The 11,373-nt window shown below is 48.4% G+C and overlaps 1 non-coding gene across 1 annotated transcript; it reads left to right on the top strand.

Moving 5' to 3' along the window:
• Nucleotides 1-2,444: 2,444 nt before the first annotated feature.
• Nucleotides 2,445-2,527, top strand: TRNAL-CAG (transfer RNA leucine (anticodon CAG)). Its single transcript has one exon. It is a non-coding gene; the product is annotated as a tRNA-Leu (tRNA).
• Nucleotides 2,528-11,373: the final 8,846 nt, after the last annotated feature.

The following is an 11,373-nucleotide window of genomic DNA, read 5'->3' as shown; positions in this document are numbered from 1 at the left end:
ATGCACGTTTCTTTTTTTCCCATCTGTCATTCTTCCGTCCAAACGCTTATTACTTTCGCAAGGTCGAACGTACATCTTCTTTAGAAATTTACATATAAAGAAGTTCGTGGCTCGTAAATCTTCACATTTGCGTCGTAGTGAATCGTATCGTAGGAATATGGGAAAGATGTTAGAGTATTTCGTCACTGGCGAAGTCACTTTTTCGAATCCATGTAAAGATTAAAATACTACGTATGATAAGATAGGAAGATAGAAAAGACAGGACAGAAAAAAGGGGCAGGTTTTTCGCTGCAACGGCGGCCTTCCTTCGATCAGCGACTTCTTTCTTCTATCGTAGAATATTCGGCGTAAAAACACGCAACTTCTGCGGAAAAAAAAGCGAGATGCGGAGCCGGTGACAAATTTTTGCGAAAACCTCGTAATGTCTAAGATAAAGGCAAAGAAAGGGAAGCGCGCAAATTTGCGCGAGAGTTCATCGAATCAGCGAGCCATCTGTTTTCTTTCGACTTTTGCGCGAAGTGCTCGGATTAAATCCCACGGGTGCCTGAAAGAGAAGCGTTTAAACGAAGTTCACGTTTCTAACTTTTAGATCTTCTTGGGGAAATTGCATCTTCCACTTGCGCCCAAAGCCCGAGACGCGGCAAAGGGTTTGATGAAATCTTGTTCCGCGATAATAGAGAAGCTTCTGGCTGCGTAGCTCCTCGAAATAAGATTTAACAAACGAGGTTTTAAAAGAAACTTTCACCCAAAGTGAAACTGCTTCTTCGTTCCCTCGAAATATTTGCGTTTTCATCGAGTAGCTTGCCAAGTGCCTCGTCATTGTCAACCCCGCGTACAAATCGGGACATCGCGAGACCCTTCGATCGCGTTCTTCAACGTTCGTTAGGTCATCCAGGACACGGCTGTTGCATATTTTCACTTTTATTTGACATTTACGTAACGCTAGCGCCAGTAAAACCGCCGCGAAAGACTTTCGACCGCGGCTCTCACTCGTCAGCTCGATTCTCGTTCGCGTTACGAAGCTTCCAAGGTTTCTCCAAATTTCTCGATCGCTCCCTCTTCCGACGATTTCCCGGAATCATCGGGGTTCGGTTGGTTCCACGGCACGGAAACTGCCTCTCGAGGAGATCCGGTTGTCTGTTACGCAACGGAGCTTTCTACGCTCTCGGTAACGACTCGCAACCGGTCCCCTCATAGGAAGCGGCAGCTGAGTCTCGGAGCCGCCGCTTTAGCGACTTGGAACCGGCGAGAAAGCAATTTACCATCGATTCGAATTCGTGTTATTGCTACGCGGGGCAACGCCGCTACCCGCGACTACTGCAACAATCGCTCTTTTTTTTTTAAAGTCGATTAACCTTCGACGATCTCGATCGAGCAGTTTTGCAAAATTGGATTCCCGCCAATTGGAATTTAGACTACAGCGTTTAGCGATATACAAAGTTTTAGAAAGCATTGCAAAATAGATGGGTTTGTACGCGAAAGGCATCGGAACAAACGGAACGCGTTTGAGTAACACGAGCTCGTGTATCGAATGATATTTTGGCGTGGTATTTTTCTGGCGAACTTTTTTATTCAGACAGAAACGATGTCCGACGTGAAAAGCGTGAAAAGTGAAAAATCGCGCGCGAGCAACGGTAAATATTTCGCTGGAGTGTCGTATGGCACGTAAGATATTTTTTGGCAAATATTGCATTTACGTACATTAAGTATGTAAAAAGAAGAATATCAAACATCTTCTCGACGAGAGTTTCATTAAAAAGCAAATATTAAGAAAACGTACGAAAGGACTGATTAGTAGACAATACATATAAAAGACGCGTGGATGTAATTGCGTTTGCAAATACCACGTATCGCGGAAGTGAAAGGCCCAAGTATTGTTAGAAAATTCTATTACTATTTCCAAGTGTGTTTTTGCATACCGTGAATTTATCTCACGCATAAATTCAGGTAGCGAACTACATGTTCTGCAGATGGTACTTTTTGCCGTTCTGAAATATCGATCGTGTGAAAAGTTATAGACGCAAACGATATTCGCGCAAACAAGATACGTACGTAAATTTTCAAATTAAAATTTTCGAATTTATACACATTTAGTTTGAGTCCAGGCTGCTAGTTTGTAATCTTATCATTCCTATATTCGTCGTAGGAAATCGTAGGGGGCGTAAGAAACATTCTGATTTTTTCCAGTCGATGATCTTATCGTGTTCTCCATCGGTAACGTCGGTGCCATCGCTACAATGGTAAAAAGAATCGAGCCTTGGAGCAATAGAAAAATGTAGACACGGGCAGATAATATTATTTTATCACAAAGTTTAATTTGTAACTTGCAATCGTTTCGAAACTAAATTCCATTTTGCGATTAGATTTTTTTCTTATATCTATCAAATTCCAAATATAAAAGCATTCTGTACAATTTCTGATACATTTTGAAAACGTTGCATCGAGTCAGGATGGCCGAGCGGTCTAAGGCGCTGCGTTCAGGTCGCAGTCCACTCTGTGGGCGTGGGTTCGAATCCCACTTCTGACAAGTTTCTTTTTTTCTTTCCACCTCGACGTTTCTATCAAATCATTATTCACTACAGATATCATCAACCTCTTCTATTTTAAACTGCGTTACGAAACAAATTACGATATCGTATATTTTTTAATCTCTTCAATCCACGTAAGAATCGCTGCACGTTCGATGAAACGAAAGCTAAATGAGAAAAGAAAACAAACCGATGAATGGTCGCTGTCGAAGTGCAAAAGATCTTATCGCGTGTAAATATTATCGCGTTACCAGTTAAAGTATCGTGCTCTGAATCTCATGTATTTACGATTTTAATGTTTACGATAACGAGTAGCGACGAAGATAACTGTTTCACGGCGCAAACAGTTAAACAAGCAGGAAAGAGGAGAAAATCGAGAGAGGAAGTACTATTCGCCGTTTGATCGATGACGTGCAAACTCGAATCGCAACGTCGCGAATTTGTAGCATCGTCGCGGTCTTCGGTACAAGAGAAATACGAGGATACTGGCAAATTCTTAAGCGCAATCCACGTTGCACGACCGATACGCGAGACCAAGAGAAGCGTCGATAGGGCAAACGAGTCATTGACTGGCACGGTCGTAACATTCGAGCCAGCGAAAGAGACAAAGACGAGAAGGAAGCGAGCCTGGTCTCTGGTTTTGTTCGTAGATATCGAGAATTGGTTGTGCGATTCCATTTGCACACAAAGCGTAGAAAATATCGCGCCATTTCGAAAAGGAAATCGCGACACGTTCGACTCACTGGTTTACGCGTGTCGATTAATTTTGATAGAGAGATCGCAGTTCCCATTTATTCGTTTATTCGTCGATCCTTGGCTTACGCAACAGTTACAATTATAGAACACGATCGTGAGTAGATAAAATGCAGAAGAGATTCCGCACAAAGGTAACATGGGAACAGAAAACGTTAATTGATCCATCGAACTCACTTACGTTAACGATGTTACGCGAATGGAATGGAATTCGTCGTAAAGATTTCGGCGATAATCTTGAAACGAAAAGAGTCTCGTTTTAAAGCAGTCGAGGACGCGTGTAGGTTGAAACGCGATAAATTTTCAGTTTCCATGACTACGCTATTAGAGACACTTTATTATAGACGATACCACGATATCACCAGAGCGATCTAAATCGTTGCATTGCTATTGCGATTTGACCGGCGTTCTCTCGACCCCGTGGATATTTTTTCGTAACGTCGAACGTACGATCACCAAGCGGGACGACAGGCGACATACGGTCGTACACATTCGTGAAAGTTACATCGCGGAGCCCGCATTGCGCGTCTCGTGGAAACTCGTTACACCAGGCTCCGTATAAACAACTGGATTTGTAGCTAACGACGCTCGGCACCGCGATGCAGCTCGGCGATTAAGATTGATGCGCCGTGTTTCTATGCACGGATTGTTTACACGCTGCAGGCGCATGATTTCGCAGGTTTCGCACCATCTGGCGCACAAGTAGCGGTGTACCGTCGCGACGAGCTTCCTCCCGCGACCGCGAGGACCCACTTTCCAGATATCGCAAATACACGTTCAACGAAGCATCGATAAACGATGTCCGGTCGCCTAATTGCCCGTAATCGCTTGGAAATCCCGAAAACGTTTCCCCGCTCCTATATGCTAATACCGAGAGCTATCATCGGGAAATACAACGATTACGAGCGATCCGGTAACAGATCGAATCCGAAATACCATCAAACGTTACATCAAGGAGAAGCGTGTTTTACGCGTCAAACGCCTACGACGTCGTTCCGATGAATAGAACGTTGGAACAATCGATATACAGGTGTTTGTAAGTGTATGGATTTTAGCTTAACGCGAACATGGTAGCTGAACATTCTTTGGAATTGGCCATGACCCGTTTTGCTACTCGCTACGCGACGGAGGCAACGAAACGGTATCGGTGGCGATCGAACGTAATTAAATGGCACGTCGGTTCGCGCGTCGAGGACCATCTGGCGCCTGCTACCAGTGGAATATGCGAACGCGCGCGAGCATAGCGGTCCATGGGTCGCGTGTTCCGCAGCATCGAGCTCGCTCTTTCGGTACCGAGATTCCGTTTTCAGGGGACCTACTTTCAGCGGATACCTTCGCGCGGTCGATGAAACATCGCGTCGTTCGATTAAATTCCACGTTCGCGGCTGGACGAATCGAGGAGGCTAACCTCCGCTAATCTCGCGCGCCGTACGATCGTTTGAATAAATTTCAATGTTCTCGCGTCGCAGGTTTACAGCGGCGATTTGCCTCGCAACGAAAACCAGGTACCGTTCCCACGAAGCAAACGCGTAACGAGCAAACGCACGCATATTGAATTATATTTGCGGCGACACTGGATCGGAATGCGATTGCACCGATGACGAAACGCGGCGAAAAAAGGCTATTAGATTAGCGATAATTTCGAAGAACTCGTAGGATGCGTGGTTTCGTTGCGAATTTTCAATTTTTCGGAACAATGGAAAGTGCGGTGAAGCACTCGGCCGATAAATCATCCACCCATGAGGTTTAACCAGGTTGGCTCCTAAGGCGGTTCGCCTGAAAGATAATCCTGCTGCTTGGAAACGTGCTGGAATCTCGATAAGCCGCGCCGAGACGAGCCTCTCGTGTACGTGCACGGGTGATTGTTAAAAACTTTTTTTCAAGATGAGCAGCGATAACCGGCGGATAGTTGCACGAATCAACGCTTAACCCTGGATTTTTTCACGCCGGTTCCTAAGGGTCCGGCGAAACTTCGTGTCAGCTCCAAACACCGCTGTCGAAGCGTAACATCGAAAGCGTGACCGCGTTGTTCGGTCTAATATCGTCCGTATCCTGTCTCTTTTCGATGAGCGTTCCACTTAGTTTTATACGAAAACGTCTCCGTTGTCTAACGTCGATCGTAGTTCCGCTCGGAAACGAGCGATCGTTCGACGATGTAATCGCGACACGGTGACTGAAATCTCGCGAAACGAACACCCAAGGCAGTGGAACGCGCAGCTACCGCGGCATCCTCGCTGGAAATAACCACGCCACGGCAACTCGGTCGATTCTTCGATATTCTCGGTAAGTTTCGCGTCCTCGTTCGCGGCCGTGGAACGATAACCCATGGCTCGAGGATAAAAGGCAAGATATTATCTGGCCCACGAAAACACAAACGGAATTTTCAACGACACGGCTAACTACGATGTTGCAGATATAGGCGTTGTGTAACGACAGGGACTTAACCGGATAGGCGATAACTGGGAGAAGGAAAGGATCACAGGCTGCGGATATCTCGTAAGTACGAACCGCGAAGTCTTAGCTGCGATTCGATGCATTGCCGGCCGCTTCTTGCCGCTTTAAAGGGAATGGGGGAACCTCGTTCGGCCAATTTCGACGAGGAAACGATCGCGATGCGTTTCACGGGGAAAATATTCAACGTTTCTAGAGATAGACACGGTCCGTGGATGGTCCAAATAGCTGGTCGATATCCTGGTGACCCGATTGACCGTCTTCAACGCATGACCGCGTATGCGGAATATTAATTATCGCGTATTCAGCGGCAGCACGCCGTGCCGGCGAATCGTATTGACACGGCGGAAGTAGGTCCACCGGCGATAAATGCCACGCTAAACGTCATCGCGATGGCGACACGAATAATTTGGCGCGATAATTGTCCGGCTAAACAGTGGCGAACGTGGCGAAGAACGCGGGGCAAAAAGGCATCCACGGAATACCGGCGCGAATGTACCGTTTACGAGAACGGAACGGAACGGAACGGACGCGATAATAGGGAGCGAACGAGCGTCGAGATATCCGACAGGGTTCTGAAAGAGAGCTTCGCGTCGTTCAATCGTATTTGAAGAAACGTTAATTGCATGACAGTGCGGAAATCGTGGCTGCGTCGTTGGCGCGGCTGAACGGTGCAAGGTGCTCGAGCCGTGCGCCTGGAAATCTGCTTAGCTCACGCGTGTATTCTTCTCTCTAGTCGTCTCGGGCTAAAATGTTTTCGCCTATTATCGACGAATTATCGAAGCAGCAAGCTGCGAGCAACGACCGACTCGAGGTTGTCTCGCGAGTGGCTAAATTAAATCGCGCGGAGAGGATCGCGCGATCGGAAGTCGATGATACGTCGAGGGTCGATCAGCGACGCGCCGTTGTTGATTTACGAAGAACGAAACTAGGGTATCGTCGACCGGGGGATGCGTCGCCGAAGCGATAATGGAATCGAAACTACGCATTCGATCGAAGATACATATGGCACGCGGGCGCCAAGACGTATAAAGTATTCATCGCGCCGATCGGTCGTTTAGCTCGGACGAGCGTCATTAACCCGAATAATCTTCTCTCGTATCCGTTTTTGCCGCGTCACGAAAGCGGTCGAGCCGATAATGAGTTCATCGACGATTACGGCAGCGGTACGACGCGGTTCGCGTGCAAATACGCTTATGTCACCAAGTTGGCGGCCAGCAGGTTAGTCGTTTTCGGACCATCTTTATTTCGGTCATTCCGCTCTCCTCTCACCTTCTCCTTCTCTTTCCTCGATCTGTTTCGCCGTCCACGTTGCTCGCACTTTACGTTTACGACTCGTTTGCGCAGCCGAGATCTTGAACTTGACTGGAGTCGAGAGCCCTGAACGCGGCAGCCTTGCCGATCGTTACCGTTACTCGTCATATCAAGCGAATTCCCGCGCGGTCGAAACTAATTACGAGACTTTTCCGCGTCGGCATCGTCGCCAGATCGAATCGCCAAGACCATATACCGGCCACTGCGCGACCCTTCCAGCGGATTCTTTATCGCGCGTGGGAAACCGCGAATAACAAGATTCTCAATCGTCGGTTTGGAAAAGCTCGCGTCTTCTTCTCTGCCGCGCAATTTCAGCGCATTGCGCGCTATGCAAGCCATTCTCCAGACTAATAACGAGGATTAATTGGTCGTGCATACATGGCCGAGGTTAACGATCCGTACTCCCCTCCAACCTGATCTTCGCTTCCTCTGTCGTTCCTTCGGTTCTTTATTTAGATACCGTTCATTAATCACACGTGGTTAATTCTTATTACCTCGTAACCACGTCCGAACGAAAATACATCGCGATAGATAGCCGCCATACAACGTTCCAATGTTTGCAGTCTGACGCGCGTATTTCTAGTATCGCGTTCTACTAAGGCGTTATCCTCCGATTGAAATAAGTCTAGCGCGACGAACGAGGTCAGTGGAGTGGATCGCAGGAAGAAGCGAACAGACGCGGAAAATAGAGTTTCGAGCGCGACGAACCGGGTGATATCCACTCGATACCATAGCTGTCTCTGGACGAACGCTTCGCGTACGTAGATTTATTTCGTCGAACGTCCAAACCATCGTTGCAAATCTCTGCCGATCGTAGATTAACAGACCAGCCACGAGTTCGACGATATCGCGCGCGTTGGTCGTTTGTCCGATCGTTTTAATCGCCGTTCGTTTAATGCCTAACGTTGATCGAGTCTGCCACGTTTGTCGCCACGATCCATCACCCGAGATACTCGTCTCTTTGCAGTCGATAAACGCGGACAAATTGCTATTGTAAACTGTAATAAGGAGAAATTGCGTGGATAACGGTATGGACGCGAAGCACTCGTGGAAACGAAATTCAATTAAACGGTAAATTAGACGATAGTTCGCGGGATCGATCCGCGCGTCATTTCCATCTTGACGAACGCTCTGCGAGTAAATTAATCCGATCGCCGGTTAATTTCACGGTCTTTTCGACGGACGATCGCCTTCGCGAAAGGTTAGCCACGATGAGCCTGTCCGATCGTTTCGTTGCTACGCACAACCTACCGTTGCGCGCAAACTCTATTATCCGGTAAATCGCTGCGGCGCGTTCCGGACGATTCAAACGCGATTCGAGGGACGGTGGCGCGTCGAACGCTTTTTCAATTATCGAATCGTCGATTCCGCGAAGCCTCGTTCGTTGTTTGCTAAGCGTTATTTCACTCTCGATCGCGTTGCGCAGGCGGACGTTTAGAACCAGTTCGTAAAGTTTGGAACAGATTCGACGACTGTCTACGCTACGATGTCTCGCTGCATGGGAAAATCAGGGTTCTAAATCACGGTAAACCTGTTGTTCGATGTACTCGAAGCTTTACGAATTTGCGAGCTGCTCGTAAAGCGAAACGATCGATTCGATGGAGTTGTAATCGCGCAGGAAGGTACGATGTCCCAATAACGCGGACGAAACACACTCGATCCACGAAGATCGAACGAGCGAGTCGGTCGTAACAGCGATCGTTTCGATAAAAACGTCGGCTCGAGCACCCTATCTAAATATACACCGGCGATAAACGTCCGTCGTAACGAAAACAGCATCCTGCCGACAACTCGTGGCGAGTCACGTGAAATTCCCGTTCTAATTCTCCCATGATCTTCGATCTCGACGATCCTCGGTACGCGTTCCACTGTTCTCACGCCAGTCGTTTTCTCGCCCCTCCTCGTCTCCGAGATGATAAAACTGGAATTCGTGGGAGGACGAAGGCTGGGTGCTAGCAGGCAGACAAACAGAAAGCGGGAAACGCGGAAATCGCGCGGCGAAATCTCGCGTTCGTCGGCTCCAAACGACTGGCCCATATTCCACCGACTTTCCAACCGACGTACAGTTATCTGGACGCGGTTTCTACGCACCGGCGCTGCGTTCTTTCAGCCGATACCCGAGATTCTTTGGATCTCGTAAAATCGACGGACAACTGTGGCAACGGTTTCGTGCCTCTGTTCTTTCCTTCGTGTCTACTCGACTGCCTCGTGGGCGCGGTGGTATTCAGATTCCTGCGTCTTCTTCGTTTTACAGACGATCCGATGAAACGTATTTTCATAGGTCTTCGTGACTTTTCCGTAAAACCTCGAACCACCGTAATTTCTAACCAGCGCACGAGGCGATTATATCAGAATTTCCAAGTAAAGATACGGGTGGTCGAACGCGGACAGGCATTCCGTGGAATCTTGGCTTCGTTTAGAATTTGAAATTCGCGGATCGAAAGTGCGCAGACCGCCTCGATGTTCCGTTAGTCGAATATCACCGACGTGTAGCTCATCTTTCAATTTCATAGACAACGAAGTCACGTTACCGTGCCAACTACGATTGCCAGCAACGAAAGTTAAAAGGCGACCGCTACGTTTCGTGGCACGACGGCGTGTCCCCTGATTCGCGATCCAGCATTTCAAGCAGCTTGCATAAGCATCGTAATTTCTTCGCGCGGGGCAAACAGAATCCCGTACGAAGCGACATTTCCGAGAAAGCGTTGCTCGCTGAGGTGGCCGAACGCCGCTGACGCGTAACCTGTTACGCACGCCCATCACGACCCGTGCACGCGTACATATTCCGCAAATTTCCGAGCGTTCGTTTCCCATCAGCGGCTATTCTAATCGTTAGGCCGTGACGCGTTCCGTGTCACCGGTATTTCAGCTTCGTCCACCGTTTGTCCCCGTCCATCGCGGTTAATACTCGACGCACGAGAGTTTTACATTCGACGTGCCAACGAACATTCGGTTTCGTGCGAACGACCAGTGCTGTCTTTCTCTTCGCTGTCCGAGCCGCCTTGCCCGATCGAACCGATATACCAGCGAAATTTGACAACTTACGAGTTACCTTTGCCTCTTTCCAGCGCTATCGCGTAGTCGCATATCGTTTTCACGTATACCGTTGCCGCTATTCGCGGTCTGACGATGCGTTTTCTCTGCTTGAAGATATGCGTGCGTGATCGAGAGAGAGAGAGAGAGAGAGGTTCTCGAGCAGAGGAATGTCGAGAAATCATACGATTTCGTGCTTTCGACGTCGATAAGCGGAAGACTGGCGATCGTCGACACACCTAGTTGAGATTTCCGATACGATCGCGGTACAACAGGAACACGAGAAACGCGCGCATACAGGCAACGACAACTATTTCAACCGTATGACGCTAACTAAGCGAACGGAGTAGGCGTTCGTCCGACAGACTCGACATTACCGAATGACTTCCGTAAGTTTCGAAGTAACGGTCTCTGCCTTGCACATTTTAACCCTTGAACGCATATTCTGGCCAGTTAGAAAAGCGAAAACTGCGTTTTTTACGGTTTATGACAATTCGCGCTTCGTTCAAACGAGAATCGAGAAGATATAAACACAGGGGACGTTAAATCGCGGTCGGTACCCTGCGTAGAAAGCGAGAGCGGAACCGACGACAAACTAGCCGAGCATTCGGAAATCTTAATTAAGCGTATCGGGGAAACAGTGGTAAAAAGACGGGCCTCGTAAGAGCCTTTACAACTGGCGATATCATTTCCACTTGCCACCGGCTATACGGTCAGCCACGAACCAGTACAGTTAACTGCAAGACCGGGGACTTGAAATATTGCGCGGCTTTTTTGCCGCCGTTCGCGCGAGAAACTAATGGATTGTACGCTGGCTGCGCACCGAGGGCGCGCCACCGACTTCCATTCGAATGCGCGTTTAAGCGTCGTTACCGGCAAAGCCGGTCGTTATTCGTGTAACACGTAGCTCGAGTAACCGATACTCCGCTCCCTCCTTCCTTATAAGCTTCGGTTAAAAATCGTTCGATTCTCCTCTGTCGTCGTTTTCCTCTCTCTTCTTTTTTTTTCCATCGGCGGCCCCTTCTTTCGACCAGCGACTCTTTCGGATAACTCGAGGCGACGAATAGCAGGTCCCCATCCCGGTTGCGGCGTGATACGCGAATAAGACAGAGAAACGGCGGAATAAAGAGTAGCAGTCCGTTATTTAAAATATCCCGGAATGACCTCGCGGGTCGCGCAACTCGCAGCTCGCGCATTCAGTTTCCGGAAAAATGTCGCCTCGACTGTGTTTGAGCCTGGATCGTGGCACGTTCGGAAGTGGCGGAGGATCGTGAAACGATCGCGAATTAAGTTA

The sequence above is a fragment of the Bombus vancouverensis genome, chromosome 3 (genome assembly GCF_051014615.1).
Source record: "Bombus vancouverensis nearcticus chromosome 3, iyBomVanc1_principal, whole genome shotgun sequence".
Taxonomy (NCBI): domain Eukaryota; kingdom Metazoa; phylum Arthropoda; class Insecta; order Hymenoptera; family Apidae; genus Bombus; species Bombus vancouverensis.
This window is presented reverse-complemented; position numbering and strand designations above follow the sequence as displayed.